The sequence below is a fragment of the Camelus dromedarius genome, chromosome 7, assembly GCF_036321535.1.
Source record: "Camelus dromedarius isolate mCamDro1 chromosome 7, mCamDro1.pat, whole genome shotgun sequence".
Classification (NCBI taxonomy): Eukaryota; Metazoa; Chordata; class Mammalia; order Artiodactyla; family Camelidae; genus Camelus; species Camelus dromedarius.
Window position 1 is genome coordinate 37,362,404 of NC_087442.1, and position 26,582 is coordinate 37,388,985.

The following is a 26,582-nucleotide window of genomic DNA, read 5'->3' on the forward strand; positions in this document are numbered from 1 at the left end:
CTTCACTGCTGATAGGAATGCAAAATTGTACAGTAACTTTGGAAGACAGTTTGTCAGTTTCTTACAAAACTAAGCATACTCCTATATGATCCAGCAGTTGTGCTCATTGGTATCTACCCAAATGATGAAACTGTTCACACAAAAACCCACACGTGGATATTTATAGCAGCTTTATTCATAATTGAACAAACATGGAAGCAACCAAGATGTCCTTCAGCAGATGAATGAATAAATTAACTGTGGTACATTCAGACAATGGAATATTATTCAATGCTAAAAGAAATGAACTATCAAACCATCTGAAAAGACATGTAGGAAGCTTAAATGCATACCACTGAGTGAAAGAAACCGATCCGAAAAGGCTACATACTGAATTATTCCAACTATATAATGTTCTGGAAAAGGCAAAACTATGGAAACACTACAAAGATCAGTGGCTGGCAGGGGTTAGAAGAAAGAAAAAGCAAAATTGAAATGATAAAGTATTTAGCAATAAATGATAATGAAAACACTAGATTTTAATATCTATGAAATGCGACCAAAGAGTACTTGAGAAAAATTAATAGCCTGAAAGTATTTAAACCAAGTATTCAATGAATGAAGCTAAAAAACTAAATAAGGAAGAGATTAATTAATAATAAGAACATAAATTAATAAAATAGAAAACAAAATACCAAAAAAGTAGATAATTATAAAATCAAGGTCTGATTATTTTAAAGGGCAATTAAAAAGGTAAAGTTCTCAGAGAAAGATAAATACTAAATGATCTAACTTAATGTGAAATCTAATCTAAAAAACTCTTAACATACAGATGCTGAGAACAGGTTGGTGGTTGCTAGAAGTGGCAATTAGGGGGTATGCAAAATGGTTAAAGGTGGTCAGAAGGTACAAACTTCCATTTATAAGATAAATAAGTCCTGGATATGTAATGTACAGCATAGTGACTATAGTTAATAATACTGTATTGTACGTTTGCTAAGAGAATAAAATTTAAAAGTTCTTATCACAAGAAAAAAATAACTATGTGTGATGACAGCTGTTAATTAAATTTATTTTGGTAATCATTTCACAATATAGACATATATCAAATCATTAAGTTGTATACCTAAAACTAACATGATGCTATTTGTCAATTATATCTCAATTAAAAAAAAGAATAAATGGAAAAAAGTTGAAGTTCTGATATATCTGATTAGTATGGAGAGAGAAAAAAAGAGAGAGGGAGAAAATGTAAAAAATTAGGAATTAAAAACAAAATATCACTACAGATAGGAGGTTAAATTTATTAGTAAATACCATGTACAAATATCATGTGAAATTTATATTTATAAAATATGTATTTATAAAAATATAAATTACTAAAATTGTTGCAGGGATTGGAGAGGCACTAGAAAATGTACAAATATAAGAACAACCAAAAAAGTGTATACATTTGGAAGAGGGGGAGAGATCAAAAGTGGCTTTAATGAGGTTAAAATTGTTTACCTAGAATATAAAAGAAACCCATTCAAAAGTCATTAGAACTGAAATAAAATTTCAAGTGAGTGATTGGATAAAACAATAAAGTGGAAAAATTAATAATTTTCCTATATAACAACTCAAAAGTGTAACATTAAATTTTTATTTCAATAACCAAACCAGACAAAAACATGACCAATATGTCCCATGAACATAGATGCAAAAATTCTCCATAAAATATTAACAAATCAAATCCAGTAATATATAAATAGGACAATACAGCATGACCAAGTGGTGTTCTTCCCAGGAATGCAAGGCCAATTCAACATTTAGAAATCCGTCAGTGTGATTCATTATAATAACAGACTAAATAAGAAAAAACATAATTATATCAATAAGGCAAAAAAAAGCACTGAACAAAATTCAACATCCATTTATAATAAAAATTCTCAGTAAATTAGAAATAGAGAATTTCCTAACTTGATCAGGAGAGTCTACAAAAATCCTTATGACTAACAGTATACTTAATAATGAAAAACTGAATTCTTTCTCCCAAAAATTTGAAACCAAGCATGATGTTGGATTTCACCACTCTCATTCAATTTAATACTGAAAGTCCTAGCCAGCAAAATAAGGCAAGGAAAGGAAATAAAAGGCATACAGGTTGGAAAGGGAAAAAATAAAACATTTCTGATTAACAGATAACATTGCCTACATAGAAAATCCCAAGAATTTTCTGGGAAAAAAAACATACTAGAACTAATTCAGGTCAGCAAGGTTGCAGAATACAAATAAAAAACCAAAAATCAACCATATTTCAATAGCAGTGAACATGTGAGAACTGAAATTAAAAACAGAGTACCATATACAATATATACAATTACTCCCCCAAATGAAATACTTATACATAAATCTTACAAAACATGTACATGCTCTGTATGTGAAAATTTCAAAAAGCTGATGAAATAAATCAAAGATCTAAATAAACAGATGTACCATTTGCATGGATTAGAAGACTTAGTATAGTAAAGATGTCATTTCTCCCCAAACTGATTCATAGGTTTAATGCAATTCCTGCCAAAATCCCAGCAAGTTTTTATAAGTATAGACAAGTTTATTCTAAAATTTATATGAAAAGACAAAGGAATTAAAAGAGCTAAACTAATTTTGAAAAAGAAGAAAAAAGTAGAAGAAATTCCACATTATAGACTTACTATACAGCTACATTAATCAATAGTATCTCCCTATTAAGGTTATTTTGAGGATTATAAAAGATAATACATGTTAAGAATTTAGACAAGTATCTTGCACTTAGGAAGTGCTTAACACATGTGAGCTATTAAACATTCTACGGCTCAGGAAGTGATGTTTGAGACATAAAGTAAAATGCCCACATTCATACAGATAATAAATTTAGGAGCCAGAATTTGAGCAGAGTCCTGCTAATTCCAAGTCCCAGGCAACTGACCACCATACTATAAACATAACCAAAAAGAAATGTCCTTTCCAAAAGCCACTCCAACTTTCTCATTCACTGAGTTTTCTTTTTCTGTGGATGATAAAACTCTTGAGATCTCTTCAGAATATCTCAATTCACAACTGTTAGGATCATTTGTGGCCCCAATTGGTCTGCCTATTCAAGTCATTTTGTTTGTATTAGTATTTTCCCTTGCCAGGAGGTCAATCCAATGGTTATCCCTGACTCCTTCAGTAATGGGACTCTGATAGATATTTAAGGATCCAAAAGTCCCATTCTGTAAAACATAAGATGCCTTGTTCCCTTCCTATAAATGATTCATCACAAATATTATCCCAACAAGCCTATGATCGATAGGAACATCTTCATTTGTGTGTAAATGACACCCATCTTCTCGGGCCAGTGCTTTCTCTCACTCCTACACCTGCAGAGACTAAAAGAGATTAAGTGGGACTTCTCAATACATCCCATGAAATATTGATTAAAGGTCTAGTTGAAGTAAGTGTATTAATGTAGACTTAAAGCACTCAAGTGAGTAAGAACACCCCAAGGGGGAACATTTTTACAGAGCAAGTGAGACAAAAATTGAATACTTTGGAAATGGTGAGAATGTTCCTGGGTACACAGATCCTTTTTGCAATATCACACGGCAAAGTAGGACTTTTTATCAAATGATCCCAGTGATAAAAGCCTAGCCCTTGGAGGGAGGAAAAAGGTGGGAGAGGGGAGGGGAAGTTAAAAATGAAATAAACAGGAATCAAGCAATGTCTTTAAAATTAGTATTTCTCATCATATTCATTTAAAGTTATGAAGCTTTTCACTCTCTTTTTTTATTTGATCTTCCCATTTCCACCCAACACAAGTAGAAATGAGCCACAGTTTTCTGGGGAAAATGAGTAAGAAGGAAAAACATTCTCATCAGTCCTAGAAGAGTTGCAATGCCTGCAATTCACTGCCTGTGTTTAGTTCCTTTGGGGAAAATCATCTGACTTAGCTTTTTTCCTGTGGTTTTGGTGGGTACACTTAGTCTCTTTTGTAGAATCCAAAGAGAGCATTTATTCATATTTATCTTATTTAGAAATTATAGATGCAGTGGATATAAGAACTGAAAGAGATCTAAGGGAACTGTCACTCCTTTAAAATTTCCAAATGAGGAAACTAAGGTCTATATAGGTAAAAGGCTCCAGAAACTCACAGCGTGGTAGTAGCAAAGCCTAGTCTAGATCCTGGACTTCTGAACAACTACTAGTAACCCTTGATGGAGGACAGTATCATCCCCAGGGAGGATTTAGAAGTAAGTAGGGGCATATTTGATTGTTACCCAATGACTAGGGGCTGCTATTGTCCTGAAGACTGGGCCTGCTAAATGTCCCACATTGCTCAGGGCACTCCTCCCAAGGAGGGTTGTCCTTCCAAAGAAGCCAACAGGACTCCCATGGAGAAATACTGACATTAGCAACCCTCCCTTCAGCAAGCCATGTCAGTTTTGTATGACCTTTTCCCCCAAGTTCATCCATGGGTATTACTGTTTATCAATCTTTATCACCCTTCTGCTTCTCTGCAATGATCTCCTAATACTTCAGTGCCCAAAATCAATTCCCCTTTCTCCTTCATCCCAAGAATGAAGTCCCTTCCTCTAAGTGCCAAAAGAGGATCAATTCCAAAATAGCTCCTATGATTCAAATTTATACCAGGTGGGAAGGCCTTGAGAGTATTTCCAAACTTTATCGAACATATGGTAGGTTTTTGTCCTTGCCTTAGAGTGTACAAGGATATTCCAGGTTTATTTTTTTACTTAAAACCATGAAAATATGACATCAGCATATACTATATCAGAACTGAGGCCTCAACATCTACCAGCCTCCCGTGAACTCAAAACTTGGAATGAGTCACTATATACCCAAAGCCAAATCTCATGATTCCCTTTAAGCCATTAGTTAGAGTCACCTGTGTCTGTCCATTTGGTTCCTAATAGCCCTTCCTTCTTTGCCAAGTAGCTGTCTTCATCCAGGCAGAGGCCTCAAAGATTCTGTGATTATTTGGGTTGAGGGCATACATTCCACCTTAGAATTTAAATTGTTGGAGGGGATTTTGAATTTCTTTCATGTTCAAAGCAATACCAGCCAATTGTTGGATAGCTTTCAGTGTTCCCAAAAATGATATAGTCTTGCTTTAAAGTAGCTTGTATCTTAAAAGACATTTAGCTCCTCCCTGGCAGGAAGATCCAGGTCCCAAGGGCTCAGGGTCCTTGGTTGCACATTCTTTTCCTAAAACCTGAACATCACAGAGAGGCTAAATTCTAACAGATACAAAGCAGGCAGCAGCCACACTGTGATTATCACTGCCCCACCAACTCCTCTCAGAAGGAACAAAAACACTAAGAATTCCTGGAAATATTTTCATGATAAATAAGAATTTACATTATAAACTAGGGACAAAAAGGTGACACCACTTTGGACTTGAAGTTATATATAATTAAGCATGTCTTACTTCTTAACAGCAATAAATTCCCAAAGAAAAGACGTAAATAAATGTGAAAGAACCTATTCTCTCATATCACTGAGTTTCTCTAACTCCTCCACACTCCCTGGTAAAACAGCCACTATACAGATTATTTATTCCCTTTTCACTTCCCCATCATTTTACCAAATACATGCCAGAATATAAGGGAGAGCAAGTATGAACAAGAGGTAAACTTATTCATGGTGCTCATGTTGCATGAGTAAGAGACAGAGTCAGAGGTACAACTGGATATGAACAGTAGAGTCAGGACTACATATGGAGCTCTATCAGCCCCAAGTATCAGCTCTATCAGGCTATAGAATGAAAACTGAAATCATGCCATGATGATTTGCACCTGGGATAGAGTGGGGAAAACACTGTCATCCTTCAGAAGGAAATTCTCCTTAAACAAACAACAAAGGTAGAAATATTCCTCTCCCACACCACAGCCCCAACTCTGCACAGAAGGTTGAGAATCTGCACATGGCCACTTTGCTCCCAGGCACTGGGGATCAGAGAAGGAACGGAACACCCCTCAGGGTATCCTGGATGTCAGGCCAATCTGGCCCTGGCATTTGTCGTGTGTAGGGTGCCAGGGTGGATGGACCTAAGCTGGCTGGCCAAGCAGGCCACCCCTGCCTCCCATCTCATATGCTCTGTCCAATAACATGACTTAAAAAAAAAAAAAAAAAAAAAAAAAAAGGAATGCCTCAGAGGACCCTGTCTGTCTTTTGACTTGTTTGCGTACCATCCAGAGATGGGAAGAACTTTTTCAGTCAGTAGCTACAAACAAGTCTACAATCCCTAAACCAAGCTGCTAAATTTGGTCTACATTTTTTTCACAAATGTATTCATATGACTCTATTACAATACTTCTCACTGCATAAATGAATGAAATAAATATTAATTATAGACAAAGATTATCAGACTGAGTTGCAGAAAAAACTATATATGGCTTATAAGATACACACCTAAAACAAGAGGAACAAGAGTTCCTTGTCATCAAAAGGAATCAGCTGCTCCATGCAGTGAAAATACTCTCTGAAATGAGAAAGAAGTCAGTGTTTCAGCCTGTCCACCTGATCCAGCCCATCCAAATGCTGACTTTCTCTGTATAGAGAAACTGTTACCTGAGGCCCACGGGAGTATTTACAGGCCTTTTAAGCTATATCACACAGCAAAGTGAATAAAAGACAAATGGTGAAGGTCGCTAGTTTTGAAGACACAATTTTCAAACAATTCTAACCCCTTATTTTTTTCTGGAAGCTTATTTAAAATTAAGGATTCACAAACCAATTTTCATTGTTTTCTTTTCATCTTTGCTAGACTATTAATTTGGAGCCAGTATGTGATATGTGTGTCGTATGCAATTAAAACATGGTCTTATCAGAACAACAACAGCAAAAACTCATAAAAAATAATTACATATATGTTATATATATAATATTTATACATAGCCAATGAAAACAATAAGCAAAGGAAAGCTGGTATGGCTCTATTAATATAAAACTAGTAGACTTTAGGTAAAAGAATTTATTACAGATTAAAATATACTATATAACAATGTAAGATTCATTCACCAATGTATATACCTAAAAATATGGCCTCAAAATATATAAAGAGAAATTTTGACAGAGCTAAAAGGAGAAAAAGACAAATCTAGAATCGTCTCTCTCAGAAACTGGCAGTTACTTATAATAATGTTGAAATCTTCATCCTTAGTGACAGACTAAGGTCAGGAAGAACACAGAAGATATTAACAACATGATTATATACTTTAACCAACTGACATATGTAGAGTACAGTCAAACACATCTCCTTCAAGTGCAAATAGAATTTTTTTTTTTAAAAAAAAGGATTCATCAAATTTGAAGTGATGGAAATCATGTGGAGAATGATCTCTGTCCACAATGAAATAAGCCTCAAGACTAGAAAATATCCACGTTTGGAAATTTAAAAATACACTCCTCAGTAATCTGTGGGTCAAAGAAGAAATCATAATGAAATTAGAAATCATCTGAAAATAACACAACAAAAATACCTACATTTAAAAACTTGTGGACTGTAGCCAAAAGAATTTTTAAGAAAGAAAATTATAGCCCTAAAATGAATATGTTAGAAAATAAGAGAGACTTCTCTTGCTTTTCTTGGTCAGTTTTGCCAGTTGATTTCTTGATCAACTTTAATAGTCTTCAAAGGACAAACTTTTCATTTTGTTGAACCTCTCTACTATATCTATGTTTTCTATTCTATTAATTTCTGTCCTCATCTTTCTTTCTTTCCTTCTACTTTATTTGAGTTTATTTTGCTGTTCTTTTCTAAAGGATGATATGTAATTGAGAGCAAGGACAGGATATTAGAAATCCTGTTTATAACTGTGTCACCACCAAATTACACCATCAGTGTACTAGTCAGGATAATTTCACTAGCTGCTGTAACAACTCCCAAAATTTTATTAGCCTAACACTATAGTTCTCACGTATGTCACAGTCCAGTCGGGTGTCCAGCCTTCAGTATGATATTTTAGGGATATCAGTTCTTTTCACTTTGTTGTGCTTCCACCTTCTAGGGTTTCTTGAATCAAGCACCACTTCCTTTGCATTCACTAATGAGTGAGAGAAGAGGATGGTGCTAGACTTAAAATGGCACACATCACTTGTGCCCACATCCCATGAGTAGTCATATAACTCTAATCTAACCACAAGTTTGGTAAATGCAGTTCAAAAAATGAGACAGATGAGCACACAGGCAGTCTGCCCAGTGAGGAAGCACATCACTCAAGCACTCTGGCACTCACTTTATAATGATATATAAAAGGAGCTAATGGAACAAAAGGATCTCTAAGTTCACACCGCGTTCTGGCATTCTGTGATTCTCAAATAAGAGAATATCCCTACCTTGGGTCCACAGACATGGTCTCACATAAGAAAATACCACTCTGCTATTATTTGACACTTTTCTTCAACTTCTTGATGTGGCACCTGTCTTCAGCACTTTCAATGATGTTCAAAAAAATAAGGGAAGTCACGTGATAAAGCCGACTGAGCTATCAACGGCAAATCAGGGGCCCTTCTAACCCTAATATTCTATGATCCACTGTGTCATGTTCCCCATTTAGCAAAGAAGTTGTCCAAGAATTCCTGGGATTGGGAAAACCATGTAGGTGTTTTTCCATGGCTTCTGCGGCAATGCTTTTGCACAGGCTAAGCTCCATGGTTATTGCTATGCTTGTAAGAGAAATTAAGAAGCTAATGATCTTAGGGGACTTAATGTGTGTGTTTTTATGAAGATCTCCAAAGCCTGATTATCTCCATGGATATGAAACATTGACATGAGCATAAATTAATAATCTGTCATTGATGTGTATCTGAGTATTACTATCGAGATTTGAATAAGCATTTAAATCAATAATAAATTTGAAATAAACTAGTTAACTACCAAATAAATCAGGCTAATGATATTTCCCTTGGTGTCTTATTTTCTTTGTTTTTTTTTAACATTATTATTAAGATAAGAGATATAGAATATTGGTTCTGGTGATTTTTTTCCACTTCATCACAATAATTAATCCAGCTCTATTGTTTACATACTCTAAAAGTCAATCTGAGGAAAAGTTTAGATAAGATACTACATTTTTTATCTAGGAATTTGTGACAAGAAACAGGTACATGTATTTGTTAATTGATGTCAGATGTGGTGTTTCCACAGCTAGAATTGTAACTATCAGAAAAAGCATTTTTACATATCAGTATTTTATTAAGTGTGGTTAATAAAGGAGAATTTTCAAAAGATCATTGCTAATATATCTTTTAAAAATCCCTTTTCATTGCCTCACTTTATAATTTGACCCTAAGAAACAACTGTTTCTATAATATTTGTTGTTCCTACAACTAATGTATAGAAACTGAGATTTGCATGGCAGAATTTTCTTTAGAAGACCCTCTCTGGAGATAGTCCATCTTTTGTCAAATTCTATGCATGCATTACTGACTAGTCCAATAGATAAACAGTTGACTACTACTATCACCTTGAACCAGAGCTGGGCCGTTTGATTATCTAAGGTAAACTAACGAACCTTGGTATAATTTAGTAAGATCCTCAATAGTATAAATCTGTTTTGTTTTAAACATTTATGTAATGTATATATCTGATTATAGTCAGCTGGAGGTCAGTAATTATACTCAGCTGAAATTCTGAAATAAGTTAACACACCATACTATATCATGACCAAGTTACCATTATCCTAAGAATGTAAGTGTAATTCAATCACATTAATAATTAATTATTACATTAGTAATTCAAAGCTAAAAGATCATATGATTATCCCTATAAAAGCCAAAAAGGATTCTGTTAAAAGATAACAATCCTGACTGTTAAAAACTCCTTAAAAACTATAAATAAAAAGGTATTTCCTTAACAAACTAAAGGAAAGCTTTTTTTTGATGAACAGCCAACATCAAATTAATAGTATTTGCATTAAGTCAAAAGCAAGTCAAGGATTTCCACTATCATTACTATTATTCAACACTGTCCAATGACTTTTTGCTAAAGAAATAAGACAATAAAAAAGAGCTAGGTTTAAATATTAGAAATGAAGAGAAAAATATCAAGCAGGAGAAAAACTCAATAAACGCTGTCTCCTTTCCATTTGTTCTGGTGTTAGAACAACTTCTTTGGATCAGTGGTTTGTCACAGGTCTCACCCCTAGTCTCTAAAGATTTTGTATTTGGAATTTTTTAATGTTTTATTTTAAATGTTTAAAGTCACTAAGTATTGGAATTGATAAATAAAGAGATAAGGAACTTGGGCCTGAGTCACTCAAGGTGGGTTCTTTGGAACACTAGTATTAATGAGCGTGCTGTGGAATTGGAGTTTTGTGGCTAAATAAGTTAGGTGAATTTTACATAAAACAGGATGCCTCAGAAACCTACAATGTGCAGCTCCATGTTATGAATACCCAAGAGGGAGTACAGTGCACAGTGTTCCCAAATGTATCTCACCACAGACCCTCCCATCTCCCTTTTTCTGCAAAGTGTCTCAAGGGATCAGTGTTCCATGAGCCATGATTTGAGCAACACTCTTCTAGGCCTAGCCTCTCATTTCACAGACTAGAAAGCTGATTCCTAGAAAAAGGAAGTGACTTGCTGAAAGTTGTTCAAGGACTCAACACCCCGGTAGGGACTAAAAGCCATGCTCCCTCCTCTCAGTTCCATAGTCACTCCACTGCATCCTGTGGCCTCTCTGTTTGAGATTCTCTAGTAACTGCTTTCTCCCCCTGCCCCGCTCAGTAGAATTAGGTGCTGTATTAGTGTGCTCAGTCTGCCATAACAAAGTATCACAGACTGGGTGGCTTAAACAACAGAGATTTGTGTTCTCATAGTTCTGGAGGCTAGAAGTCAAAGATCAAGGTGTCAGCAGGTCTGGTTTCCTCCAAGGCCTCTCTCCTTGCCTTGTAGATGGCTGTCATCTCTTTGTGTCTCACATGGTCTCTCCTCTTTGTGTGCACGTGTCCTCTTCTTATAAGGACGCCAGTCCTATTGGATTAGGGCCCAGCCCTATGACCTTATTTTACCTTAATTACCTCTTTAAAGGTCCTCTCTCCAAATACAGCCACATCTGAGTACTGAGTTAAGACTTCAACATACGAATTTTTGGAGAACACTATTCAGCCCAAAACAGGTTCCATTTTTCAGTCTCTAAAGTGCCCTGTGCTTCTCTCAGTCACAGCATGCCCCTCATTGAGGTATAGAAGAACAATGATACGTGCTCACTTATTAATCTGTGGATGATTTGAGAACAGGAACTATATTTGTATTACTATCAAATAGTACAGCTCCTAGAATACTCTGAATGTTCAAGGAATAATGTTGAATGCATGAATTACTAAGTCAGAGGACCTGACTCCAAGCCTGTGCTCTTCCAATTAGCAGCAGGGTGATCACTGAGACACATGGAGATAATAAGTACCTCCCATGGTTTTGGTGAGAATTCAATAAAATGTCCCTGGCAAAGTGCCCAGCAATAAAAGGAGCTCCATAAATGTTAATTGAATTTGAGGCTGTATCTTCTTCCCAGATATCTATAAAAACTAATTAATAATAGTGATTACAAATGCTGAATAATTAAATTGCTTTTATAAAAACAATAATAATGAGGCATGCTAATCTAGGCCACATAGATATGTAAAGGATTTGTCATCAACAACAATATTCCATAAATTTTATCTCACAGTTTGAAGCCAACTTCAAATCTAGGTAATTAAAAGCCTTTTAGCCAAGGACTCTGTTTCCTCCTGGCATGCCATGGAGGACACTGTGTGACACCTTCCTGGGCAAAATAACAAACAAAATAATGCCCTCTAGGGGAACAGAATATTGAGTCTATTGCATTTTTGTCAGGACAGTCTTGGTCTAGGTTGGCCAAAACCCTTAAAAACTTTGATGTTATTCAATGAAAAGATTCTGCTCTAGTTTTAGTCAAAGAGACATATTTAGGGTGAAGACAGGTTAAGCTCAGGATACAACAAAAATCTCTGGTGGAACAGAAACCTATTTGCCCCATGTATGAATGACCTGTTGCCTCAATAATGCTGTGTAACAAACCAACCTAAGCTGCTCAGATCTACTACTGTGGGGAGTATAACTGATTAATGGCCCTGGTTGCTGCCCCTCTGGACCCATCCCCAAGTCAACGAGGGAATGACTCACACTTCCAATGACTGAGCACAGTGAGCATGGTAATGCAGGCCCACTCCTGTGAAACACGAGGTTCCTTTCACAGTGACTTTGGCTCAAAAACTCCCCAGCCAGAACTTTCTTAGCCCTGTGCTGCAGCCTGACACTCTAACTGCTCAATCCTTCCTTCCTTCCTTCTGTCTTCCACAGAGGACAGATCTGAGTCTAAGTCTGAAGGCTCCCAACTTCTGTCTCCCTTCTCTTTATCCTTCAGCAGCATTTCATCCAGTAAATCTCTTGTACATCTAATTCCATCTTGGTATCTGCTTCTCAGATAACTTGAACTAACACACACCTCAAAGCTAAATCACTTAAAAACTAAGCTTTTTTTTTTTTCACTCGTAAGTCTACAGTTTGGCCAGATGGTACTTGTGGTCTGAGTCAAGCTGAGTTGATCTCAGCTGGGCTTGCTCATGCATCACAGTCAGGTGGTGGGTCAGCTGGGCACAGAATGACCTAGTATGGCCTCAGTGGGGATGCTTCAGCCTTGCTTCAGATGATCTCTCATCCTTCTTCTTGTGTACATAGCACTGTCTCAAGAGATAGGGCATAAGTGCTCAGGCCTCTCAAGATCTGGGCTTGGAGATGACAAAAACTTACCTCTACCACATTCAATTGGCCAATGAAAGTCAAAAGGCCGGCTCAGATTTAAGGGTGGGGAAATAGACCCCACTCTTGACAGGAGAACTGCAAAGGGCATAGCTATAGGGCCTGGTGGAGAATCAGTCATTCTTGCAGTCAGTCTCTCACACTCCATTTCCCAAGATTATCCCCAAACACATTGCTGTGTCTGTGCCAGTAACTGCCTTGGCCTTTGGAGAACTGTCCAAGCAGACGTGGCAATAGGCATCTCTGGTCTGTTCACTTGGGCTTAGCTGCCCATCACAGAGGTTTGCCTGCGCCTGGGCAGAACTCCCAGCTGGTATGAGCCATGTTAATTGATAAATGCAGCGGGTAGAAGCTGCTGCTAGTGGTCCAGTCTTCCTAGTGGGGAACTTGAAAAGGTTTACTCTGAGTGCAACAAGGAGTCTCTTTCCCGTCTGTTCCCTGTCACCCCGCATCAGTTTCAGGTCAGGAATGCTAAAAGAAAACAGGGCACATAAGCATTTGAACTCAACCTGACTTTCTGAGGAACAAACTGACAATTAGGACCAGGACCTGCATCAAAAAAGAGCAACCCAGCATGAAGTCCGTCTAATTAGTCATATGAACGGAGAGCTTCCCCTCCGTTTCCTCTAGAACATACGCTTGTCAGATCTTATAAGGAAGGCTGTGTGCCCTGACAGGCTACTGAAAGGGGACTAGGTACAGGTAGCTTCACATTAATACATGAGCCCCCCTCTCCAGCCCATAAAATGTTCCTCTGAACATCACTTTTAAATTTCCTTTTTGGCCTCTTGAGCTGCAAATGAACTTGTAGAGTGAAGCTTTTAATTACTGCAAAGATAGACCCAAAAAGAGAACCAAGCACTCTGGTCTGGCTCAAAACCCTGACCTTTTTAATACCTTGTCTCATGTTAATGGGAAACTGAGCAAGATGAAGAATTCAAGGTGAAGGCTGGACATGGTCTGCTAATCCTGGGAACAGGATTGTTTAGGCTTCTGCACTTTATAATTTTTTTTTCCCTTAAAAAGTCTGTGTGCCACCAGAGGTCACCAGGCCTGTCATCAGAAAAGATTAGAGAAGACGTCCACACAGCACCTTGCTCCAGGCACGGCAGAAATGACTCGCCTACTTTTGAGGCATCATCTAGACCCAGACCTTGAGGAAGACAAGCCCCGACTGAGTATGATATCTTGTTACTGCCTGGATTCTCACAGTGGGATGGCCTGACTTTCCACAGTGCATCTGCGTTTTATTCAAATGTAAGCCTTTTGGGCAAGTCATATCTCTTTCTTCAGGTAGCTCCAGGCCCAAGCGCGTTGTGACCACATGACTATTAATGTGATTTGAGTCATTTATTTCCTGTTTGGAGTTCATGCCCATATGTGTAAAATGACTGTCTACTGTAGCCACATGCACACTGGCATGCTTTTACTTCTCATTAAATTGTTAAACAAAGATGTGGATGGCATGCCTGATAGTATATGAGGTGGAACATAAGCACTACTTCCTCCAGCCTCCCTTCAATTTCCCAACTCTCCCTTTCCAGTCTGAGAAAGACACTCTTGCTTCATCAATTCTAGCTGGCTTTGTTAGTTAGCTGGATTGTCAACTCCTACTCATCCCTCAAAATCTCCAGGAAACCTTCCCAGGCAACATTCCCACACCACCTCCTCCACGACTCTTGTACATACAACCTTGTTGTAACCATTTCCCCTCATGCACAACTGTGTGCCCCAGAAGACAGAGCCTCTGTTGAGCCAGCTATGCAGCCCCAACACCTGGAGGCGCTCACTCTATCTCTGCACAAGGAAGGGAGGGAGGGAAATTGCTACACCTCAATGAGACTTCATTATACTCCCAAGGAACAGACATAATACACACTGAAGTTTTTCCATTGCACTGCCCAATATTTAGCCACAAGGACCTGTCCAAGCCTGATAGGTTCTCATCATAAAGTAGCCTGGCTGCAGGGGCTCCTCGGGACAGCGTTAAAAAGGAGATCCATCAGAACATTTATGGCCTTATAATTTTATGGTACAAGAAAAGGGGCACAGATAAGGACTATAAATAAACTATAATCTAAAGCATTACATACATTTCCTTTGATTATTTATTAAAACCCACCAGAAATGTGAAAGGAATGCTGTAAAGCCTTTATGAACAGTTATAAACATGGTCTGACAGTGTTTTCTTCAATTTCCCGCTCACATCCCCTCAAAACACCAGAAAGAGAAAAAAGCCAGTAATACCAACACTTCAGGACTTATTAGGCACTGGCTTTGAGTTTACATTTTACTGTGATCCACTGGATACAGTGGGAGGTTTATGGAAGTCTGAGGTGGTAAATGAAGTTTAGGTCCCAGTGAGTCTTAGAACAGGCCTAGAGGGCCTGCTTCCCCATCTATGTGGCTATTTTCTCAGAGACTGCATAGCAGGAAATGACATAATACTAGAGAACTGGAAGAATATCTTCACTGGCTTCCTGACTTAATGTAGGAACAGCCAAGTTGAAGTCCCTGGAATTATCCCTTTCAACCAAAATAATAAACCAAAAATAATACCACATATCTGGAGGAATTGCAGAGGTCAATGCTAGCATCAAAGACCTAAAAGGTTCAGGGGTGGTGCTGCCTGTACTTTCCATTTTAACCCATCTCTTTTTGACCAGTGCAAATGCCAGATAGAGAATGACTCCATTTGGAGAATGACAGAAATTACTGTTAAATTAAGAAAATGGTGTACCAATTGCAATTGGTCTTTCAGATGTGTATTTATTTACTGGAAAAATTTAACAGAGCTTCTTGCACTTATGCAACTCATGATTTGACAAATGCTTTTTCTTCTATATTAATTAGTAGATTCAATCAGAAGCAGTAGCTTATAGGAACAGTAGTACACCTTCAGTGTTTTGCCTCAGGACTATGTCAACTCTCCTGCTCTTTATCATAGGATTGTCCACTAGGTCCCTGCTCATTTTGACATTCCAGAGAACATCATGCTGACTGGACCTGGTAAGCAATAAGAGCAAGTGTCTTAGATGCCTTTGTAAGACACATGCACTTCAGCAAGTAGAAGCTATATTCCATAAAAGTTCATGGGATTGCCCCTTGATAATATTTTTAGATGTTCAGGAACATGTTAGTAAAAGACAAATGGAACATTTCGGTGAAAATGAAAACCAAGTTGATTCTCTGCTGGTGACACAATGCTTAGTGGGCCTCTTTACATTTTAGAAGCAATATGCTCCTCACTGGAATTTGCTGCTCCAAGTCTTTTACTGAGTTACCCCTTAGATTGCTAGTTTTCAGAGGCTCTTCAGTTTCTCCAAGGTATGGTACAAGCTGCTCTGAAACTCAGATCTTCTGACCTCTCAGATCTGTTTGTGCTGAATGCACCTGCTGCAAGTCAGGATGCTGTATGGCTCAACAGTAAGACACAATAGAAAGATCCTATACAGACCTCTGAATTTTGGAATATTGCCATGTTTCACTCTATTCATATTTTCCTTTTGAGAACAGCTTCTGATTTACTACTGGGCCCTGGAAGAGACTTTACACCTAAGTAGAGGACACCGTCAAACCACAAATTAGGGTGGACTTGAAAATAATCCATCATCAAGTGGGAGTGATATGTTATAAGTTTGGGCTTGTGCAGGTCTGGAACGCTCAAGTTAAATGCTGGAATAGGTAGTTGGCCTACACTATCTAGGTGCTTTGCTCAATGCATCACCACTTCTCCCCCAGTCCAATTCTATGGAACTCATGAGGAGTCCCCTATGATTCCTTGCTGAAGGAAGTTGTTGTTGGCAATTGTCGAAAGAAGAAAACACTTGGGCCTGGTTTACATATGAAACTGCATGACAAGCTGGTTTCAACTGAGAATTCTAACTGCCACCTTGAAAGTTACACTCTAGGGTGGGCTTATAGGCAGTGGAGAAGGGAACTTTCAGTGACAAAAACCTTAGTGTTACATCTGGTTGTCCACTTTGCCTGGAAGAAGAGAGGTCCTGAGTATGGATCGACTCTTACTCATAGATAGCAATTAAGTTGCCCAGCTGATCAAAGACTTGGAAAGAATGAGGTTGACTACAAGAAGGTATATAGAGTAGACAGGTGAATTGCCTAGAATGGCTATAGAGTGTGAAGATATTTGAGTCCCGGGTGAATGCTCTTCAAAGGGCATCTCCTACAGAGAAGATTCTTAACATTCAGGTGGACAAGATGGGCTGTTCAGTGGATGAAATTTGCTTGCTTGCTCAGTGGGCCCATATGCAAAACCGTCAGAGGACCTATGTACCAAATAGTCATGGTGATATAGGGAGAGACTAATCATGGGCCTAACCTCATCCAGTTTGCTCTGGATACTCCATGGATTTACATTCTCTGTCTACAGTGCCTCTGCCAACACCACAATCTGTGGAATTAATTGACCATTACATTTCTAAGCAAGGAACTTATTTTATAGCGAGAAAAATTCAGCAGTGAAATCATTCTCATGGAACTTACTGATCTTATAATATAGCCCATCACTCAGAAGCATCTGGCCAGATGGTAGAATGGCTTACTGCAGATTCAGCCACAGCACTAGCTGGGAGAAAAACACTCTGCAAGACTAAGGTACTGTATTAGTATTTTTGTTGCTGCTATAAAAAATTACCACAAACTTAGTGGCTTAAACAATGCAAATATATCACCTTACAGTTTGTAGCCCAGAAGTCTGACACAGGTTTCACCCAAGTCTTTGGTAGGGTTGTGTTTCTTTCTGTAGGCTCTGAGTAGGCTCAATTCCCTTGCCTTTTCCCAGCTTCTAGAGGCTGTCTGCATTCCCTGGCTCATGGTTCCCTTCCTCCTTCTTCAAAGCAATAAAAGGCGAGTTGAGTCTCATTATTAGTGTCAGATCTCATTATTATAACATTGCTTGTATCATCACATCTACTCTTCTGATTTTCTTCCACCTCTCTCTTCTACTTTTAAGGATGCTTTTTATTACATTGGGCCCATCTGGATAATTAAGCTAATCTTCCTATGTTAAGAACAGCTTATTAGCAACTTTAATTCCATTTGTAATGTTAATTCTCCTTTGCTATGCAGGCCGACACATTCATAGATTTCTAGGGATTAGGATGTGGGCATCTTGGGGTGGGTTGGAGGTGGGAAATTATTCTATCTACTGCAGATATTGTCCTACACAATAGAATACCTACTCTGAACCACAACCAATATATGGTGCTGTTTCTCTAATAGCCATAATACAGAGATCCAGACATCAAGGGATGGAAGTAGGAGATATAGAGGAATGGCCCCTCTACCCTTAATGATCCCCTTGAAGAATGTTAGGGTTCCATTCCCAAGACCTTGGGCTATGATTATTTAGAGGCCTTGGTTCCAAGGGGAGAAATGCTTCCTCTAGGAGACAGAGCAATGATTCTATTGACTGTGGCTCTGAATCTGTGCTCCTCATGGCCCTTAACCACCAGGAAGAAAAGGGGTTACAATGCTGGTTGAGGCATCAGATTCCAATTACCAAAGAGAAATTGGGTTGCTGCTACATAATGGGACATGGAGAACTCTCCAGAACCGATATTCCCTGGGATAACTCTTATTTTTTCTATTTGAGTTTAATGGAAGACTACAGCAATTCAATAAAGGCAATAGCACTAAGACTCCAGAAAATTCAAGAATGAAACTTTGGATCTTCCCACCAATAAAAAATCCCTGACTAGTTGAGATGCAGGCTGAAGGCAAAGGGAACATGAGGAGGTAGCAGGTGGTAGAAGAAAGTGACAGATATTAACATGGTCTGATAACTAGTTATATAAATGAGGACTATAGTAATAATGCATATTTTATTATTATATATACACAACATATAACAGTATAATATAGTATAATATAAATACACACAAGTAATAATTTCTATTCCTTCTCCTCCTCTATTCCTCTATTATTTATGTAGGGAATTTTGATGACTCCTTATTTATAAATTACCAGACTATAGGAGTCACATCTGATCCTAAAAGGGAGAACTGTATCACCTGGTGATTCTAGACCTTGAAATGGGTAGAAATGGACTACTCTGAAATGACTAATGTGACTTTGTGTCTCCCCTTCCGAGAAAAGTGAGAGTTTTTATTTGTATGAATGATAGAAGCATGAGATCGATGTTTGGGAAATAAAAATCAGTAGGAATGTGAAAGAGCTGTTGAGTAGCAAAAGAGGTGGACTGTGCCAGCCGCATTCCTGTTGCTCTCAGATTCATTTCTCACACTTCCCTGCTCTGTTTCACAAGGGGACGACTCTGGTAAATTGTATTTCCAAGGTTCTGTTTCTAAGTAGATTCTGGTTAGGCCAGCCAGTGGTGGGACTGGTGGACGATGAAGGGGGCAGAGCCACAGCACTTCTCCCCCATCTCTCTGTACTCAGGGCAGCATCTCCATTGGTGAAGCTTCTTCTCTGTGGTGTCAGCTTGCATTGTCATCCCAGTCCCTGGCACATGACAGCTCCCAGTTTCTCCAGTCACAGGAGTGAAAGCAACTTCTTATTACTGCTAATCTGAGTTGTTTCCCCATTTACTCTTTGGCTTTTTAGCCTTCTCAATCTCTGTGACTGGAACACCATCTCAAATTCCCTCTACTGAGCTACCTGGCTGGGCTGTTTTCCTGACTAGAGCCTGACAAAACCATGTTGCTTCTCAGTGAACTTCTCTTCACATCATGCTGCAGTTGCCTCAACTGTGTGCTATGATTTGTCAAGGGCAACATTAATGTCAAAAACATACTTCATTAGATTAAATTACTATTTAATATATTGAAATTTTGCCTCTTACACCTTATCAAAGCTAAACTGATGAGTAAAGAAATGTGTGCCCAGTAAGCTTTCTTGGTCAAATTCTAGTTAAAAAGAATTCATCACTTGCATCTCTGACATTTTCTCTTCCTGTTAAAACCTATATCAGTTATCTGTTGCTGCATAACAAATTACCCCAAAATTTAACATCTTAACAATAACAAACATTTATTATTTCACAGTGTGTCCAAGGGTGGGGAATTTGGGAGGAGCTTGCCTGGGTGGTTCTAGCTAAGAATTTCTTATGGGGTTGCACTCAAGCTGTTAGGTAAGATTGAAATCATCTAGAAGCTTGACTTGGGTTGGAGAATCTGCTTCTAAGCTTGGTTGTTGACAGGAGACTTCAGTTACCAAGAATATGGGTTTCTATATAGGGCTGCTCATAACATGGCAGAGAGAGAGATCAAAGACAGAGACAGAGAGAAACATGAAAGTTTCAGTGTTTTATAACCTCATCTTGGAAATGATACACCATCACCTCTGTTGTATCCTGCTGGTCACAAAAGCCAACCTCAGAACAATATAGGAGGGGACCCAAGGATGTAATACCAGGACAGAAGGTGTGTTCACTGGGGGCCATCTTGGAGGCTGCTTACCACAGAAACTATCATCAAAAAGATCAGTTTTCTTCCCTTTCTAATACTTTATATATAATTTTTACTTCAAAAAACTGACACTGGAGGAGGAAAAAGGGAAGTGGAACATAATTTGATATTAAATAGTCATGTAAATGTTTTCATAGTTTCAATAAACCTATTTCAACCTTCCAAAATATCTTTGTTAGAATTTATACTTTTAAAAGGGAAATTACACATTTTTTAATTTCGCTTGTGCCTCATAAAAGTGTGGTGAATTTGACCATAATTAACTAATAGGAAAAAAATACCATGAATAATGCGGGGTAGACATTTTTCTCTACCTTTCATAGATGAAAAAGTCTGAGGCTCATAGCCTGCTGAGTTTACTCAGAAGTAAGGAGAATTTGGTTTTTCTGACTCCTGGTCTGGCAGGCTCTTTACTGCATTTTGCTGCTTTATCTTTGAAATGTAAACAGATTCCAAATTCATTTGGTTTTTATTTTAAAACAACACCTTGTGAAGGACCCAAGGTAGTTATTTTTACTGGTGTAAAGTCACTAATGTAAAATAAGACTTGTAATTGGGTTCATGGATTCTCTTTCCAAAGCAATAGTGGTTATCTCCCTTTTAAAAGGGCCAGTCTGTGTACTTAGCAAATCCACATAATTTATTCTAAGAAGTCTAAGGGGATTTTCATTTTCAGATTTCTTTTTTCTGTGGCCTTTTAAGCTAGAAGGCTAATCATTCTGCCTTATGGGAAGCATCAAGTTGAGAATGGAAGGCCCTCTGTACCCAACTCTGGCAAGTTAGTTTTTTGAGTTGGTTTTTTGTTTTTGATTCTTATTTTAGCAGGAGAAAATTGATTTCACCTATCACTATGGCTTTGTTAAATAAGAGTTTAAATGAGAACATCCAAGATAGCCCTTCTAAAAATTATCATTATTCACTTTCATCTACTTGATTTTCTCTTTTCCTAAGAAATTCTGCTAATTTAAATAAAAATAAAAATGCCCATTAGGGTCCAATATGAAGCAATTAAAACTTAAATTAATAATAGATCGGTAGTTCCCTAACATGCCCTACACTCCTCTGCAGACTGTAAATGGAATGTTCACTTCCACCCACCTTTCCTTTCCCCAGTGTCCTGCCACTCTCCCACAAGAAGCAGAAAGTACTGACAGGCCTGGCTTATATGACCAAGTGCAAAGATTGAATTAGAAAGCTGGCTTTGAAAGAAGAAAACAAGTAGTGCTTTTCTACTCGTGTGATCCACAGCATCATGAATGCTGTTTGAACAGTGTGTCTGACACATTATACATCACACTGCAGATTCCCCACTCAGTTAAGGGTGAGAGTGTTCTACTTCCACAGCTGCTCAGTCTCCACTCTTCAGGGCTCTCAGGTTGGCTGCTCTTTGCTGTCCTCATGTTTTGTAAGCCCCAAATCCCATGTCTGGTAAAGGTTCTCCATTCCCCCTTTTTTTTCTTAGCTCTAATATAAAAGTTGCATGGTCTTGGAAGGTTAATGCTTGAGAAGTTTACTAAAGTTGGAAATAAAGATAAAAACCTGAAGACAGGTGGCAGGAAGAGAAGGAAAGAATAAGGGGAGGAAAGAAAGAGGAGGTCAACAAAGAAAGGGTTCAATGGAGTTTTATAGAAAATTTACCTCACTACTACATGGAGAACAGATAAAATCCTAGTCCTTGCACTTTAAATCTATCTCTACATCAACATATCTGGCAGTTCATAATTGCATAACTGAAATGGGGAAAATGGAGGGGGAGGGTGCCAGTAAGCCAGCAATCAATATGCTTAAATCACTGTTTCATGTGGAATCAAGATCCTATAACCAGTGGTCATTCCTTGAAGATTAATCAACAAATAAGTAATCTATAGGTAATAATCCTTTATTGAGCAAAAAGCCAGCAAACTCTCACCAGCTCTGAGGTCAATTGTTTGGCTAATCCCTAGTCCTCAATAAATTTATCATTGAATTTCTGTTAAAGCATCTACACCAATGATTCTCAAAAAGAATCACTATTTTCTCAAAAAGAATCTATTTGTGTAATATGCAAGAACCCCATCCCCCTGAGAAAATTATTATAATTCTACAAGTGGGAGTGGGGCAAGAAGAGTTCATCTCTGCTTTCTGATATAGAGTCCCCCAAAAAGGACTGAAAAATCCTCCAAATGTGGTCCACCTCAGAATTTGAAGAAATGCAGACTGATCCAAACTTACAGAATCAGAATCTGCATTTTAACAAGATCCCCAAGGGCTCTATATGCAAATTAAAGCATGAGAAGTACCATTCCAGAGTAAGTGTCAGCAAACTTTTTTTAAATAAAGGACCAACTAGTAAATATTTTAGGCTTTGTAGGCCATGTGGTCTCTGTCACAGCTACTCAGCCCTGCCTCTGTCCTGCAAAGGCAGACAATAAAGCAGGTCTGCAACTTATGGCCCGTGTGCCAAATATGGCTAGTCACCTGTTTTCACACAGCCTGCTAGCCAAGAATGGTCCTTACATTTTAAAATGGTTGAAAAAATATCAATAGAAAACTAATATTTTGTGACACATGAACATTATGTGACATTCACATTTCAGTGTCTATAAATAAAATTTTATCAGAACACAGCCACGTTTATTTGTTTACATATTGCCTATGGCTGCTATTATTTTACAGGTGGATTTGAATAATTGTGACAGAGACCATATGGCCTGCAAGCCTAAATATTTACTATCTGGCCCTTTACAGAAAAAGTTTGCTAACTTCTGCAATAAAACTTTATTTGTGGACACCGAAATTTGAATTTTGTATAATTTTCACATGTCACAAAATACTATTCCTCTTTTGATTTTTTTTAAAACAATTTAAGAATGTTAAAAAATATATTGTGAGTGGAAGGATGTACAAAAGCAGGCAATATCTAAGGCAACCTGTGTTCTCAAAGCTTCTTTTGAGAAACACAACCCAGTTTTCCTGAAAAGAAAAAAATCTTCTTGAGCAAGGTTTCCCAAGCTCCAGTGTGGCCAACAGTAATCTCATTTCTCCTTAATGAAGTCACTCCTTTCCTGGTTTCAGTCACATGGGTTGAGAGGACTTCCACTACCCCCAAACTCCAGGGGTTTCAAACTCCCAAACAAGCCACTCAGTGTACCCCAATCCTTTGGATCATAGGTTGGGTTCAAGCCACATGATCTAGACCAGGGCCAATGAGATGTTAAAGACATTTTTGGACTCCTTTCTCTGCAGGTGCTACTGAAGACCATTTCCTAATAGGTGCAAACAAGGAGGAATGTAGCCATGGGACCAGCTGACAGTCATCTTGTGACCCCAGGAAAAAGCCTGTCAAAAATTAGCACCAACACCAAGAAGCCAGAGGTGAGAAAAAGAGATTTCCTTCATGCCTTGGATCACACTTCATCTGAAACCATACCTAAACTATTTAAGTTGGTGGGCCAACAAATTCCTTTTATTGTTAAACTAGGTTGAAAAGAATTTCCCATTATTTGCAACATAGAATTCTAACTGATGCACACATTATCTCAACCCCCTTTCCTTAAAATTTTGTTTCAAACACTTGCATTTTATCTGGTTATATGTAAATCCCCTCCCCTCCCCTCACACCTCCCCTGCCCCCCTAAAATTAAAATCAATCCTACAGGCCTGTCAACCTTAAAATCCAAAGATGACTATTGTCCAACCCAGATGACAAGGAACCCTAATGGAAATCAAATCCTTGACACCGAGAGCAGGACTCCAAGTTTTCTTCCATGTGCATGGCCCAATGAGGCCAAGCTGCAGAATTCAGGTTCAATTCTTAGAGGAGTTGTGTGGGCTTCACAAGCATTGCCAAAAAGCCATGACTCAAAGAGTGTAATTTCATAAGTTAGGAAACCAATGATAATGAGAAAGCTTTCCTACTTCTAACCAGAGCTCCTGTCAGAGGGTCAGCATTCATTTGAAGTCAGGCAGCTTGGTTCAAGGACATGGCCAGCAGCATGCTGACCCTACTTTTTAGCAGCCACCTGAAAATAATGGTGACTGATTTTGCTGTCGGGACTTCTATCTTTAAATGCACCGTGTTGATAGGGCATTGCGATGGGAGTGCAAAGAGGAAATTCTGGAGGTAGGAAGACACTATGGTCTGATTCCCTTTCCCAGCGTTTCTGGCCCTGACATTCAGCCCTAAGCCTAACACCCCCACCCCGATATAAATATTCCTTCACATTGGGAGACAGTTGCTTGCTTGTAGGGAGATTTTAACAAATAACCTAAAGTACATTGTTTGTAAAAAACATTTTGCTAATAATGAATAAATAACCTGTGCTTAAGGAAGCTCAGCATTCTACATACATCATCTCATTTAATGTGCCCAACAGCCCAATAATGCAGGTGTTAGTATTCCATCCATTTTACAGCTAAGGCAAAGAGGCACAAGGAGATGGCGTGAAGTGCTCAAAGTCACACAGACAGCAAATGGCAAAGGTGAAACTTGAACCAGGCAGTCATGAATAAAACCAGTAAGTCTGTAAGTAATCTTTGGACTTCTATGAAATGTTCAACTTAGGTCTCCTTACTCCTTTTAAAAATTAAAGTGTGAGGAGGCTTTAAAACAAAAGGCAGATACAGGGGGAAGGGTATAGCTCAGTGACAGAATACATGCCTAACATGCAGGAGGTCCTGGGTTCAATACCCAGTACCTCCATCAAAATAACTAAATAAGCCTAATTATCCCCCCAAATAAACAGTACCCCCCTACAGAAAAACTCACAAACTAAATGAATAAAATATTTTAAAAAGTAAATTTAAAAGGCAGAAACAATTCTAGTGTAATAATAGTATTAACATCATTTTTGTGCACCAGGTTGTCCGCATAACACTTCACACGCATCATCTTAGTTTATTTTCACACAGACCTTAAGTATCTACCCAGACCCATTTTACAGATGAGAAAGTGACTCAGAAGCTGTGATTTGCCCCAATGCCAAAGAGCTAGTAAGGGTCGAGTTGGGAGATAGGAAATAGAAATCTAATAAACTGTCGGCCTGAGAAGGGCTGGGTCGACCCAAGCCGCCGCCAGACACCGCGCCTCGGCCTTTCTCAAAGCGCCCCAGAAGTGCAGCAGCTGCGCCCAGACAGGCGGCGGTCTGGGGGCCCAGCCCCCACCTTGCCCTGCGCTAATGGGGGTAAAGCTCGGCCGGCGCCATCCTGCAAGCCGAGTCTGATAATAGCCCTGATTAAATGGTGGGGCAGCCAAGGGAAGGCCCCCGCCGCCGCCGCCAGCGCCACGGTCACCGCGCCGACTAAGCAGGGACCTGCAGTGGCGGGGGCTCTAACTTGGGCGTCTGCGTCCCAGCCCCAGGGACTGAGGCGGTCGGAGCTGAGGGCATGGTCTCTGGCCTCGGGTCCTGGTTTGGAGCCGGGTGCGTGGGAGGGTGGCCGAGTTCCGGCCAGCAAAGAAACGGGTCTGGGTCTGATTCTCCACCATTCAGTCGTTCGCAGAGACTTCTACAAAAAGTCTCCTTAGGAGGCGTCTTTAGGAATCTGAGTCCACCTCTAAAGTCATTAAGCAGTGGAATTTAGTGGAGCCGGGGGTACTGCGCTGTCGTCTGCTTTACTCTGGGTTGTCATGGCCTCTCCAAGGTGGAGGTCTGGGACCGATGACAGCCGCTAAGGATGGAGTGGGTTGATGGGAGAGAACCAGCGGAGCCCAAACCCGAGAGACTAGAGTGAATCTTGCAAGCTGCTAGGCTCGGTGAGTCCGCGACTCTCCGCTGCTGAAAGTAACTGCTTCCTGCCATCGCATCGTCCAAACCGGGGCCGCCGCTCCCAATGAGCTGAGGCGGCGCCGGACACTGTGCGAATCTCCTCGTTCACATTAGGGAAACTAAGGCTCAGAGCAGTCCAGTTAGCCCAGGATCATACGGCCAGCAAAGGACAAACTTCGAATATCCAAAACTTGGAAGTCTGCCTTCTATACCTGGGGGTACGCAGACACTAGTCAAGCTGTGCATGATCTCCAGGGTCCGCCCCACCTCCACTCCCCTCGCCGACCCCGCTGCTTCCGCGGAACTTGCACATTACTCGGTAATTATCCCCAGAAAAGAAAAAACAAAAAACAAAAAACAAAAACAAAAAAACGATAAAGACCGCTTAGGCCCAGAGTCCGTGTGCGACATCGAAATACCTTTACTTGGCCTGCCTTCTGCTTTGCGCGCCGACATTTGGAGGAAAAATGTTCTGGGTCCCGGTGGGCTGACAACAAAGACAGGCATGTGTTTACGGGTTTCTGGGGCTGCTATTTACAAACAGACTAAGAAAAAGCAGCCCTTTCCTCTGAAATCCCTGTTTCCAGTACCAGAAACTAACCAAGTTACT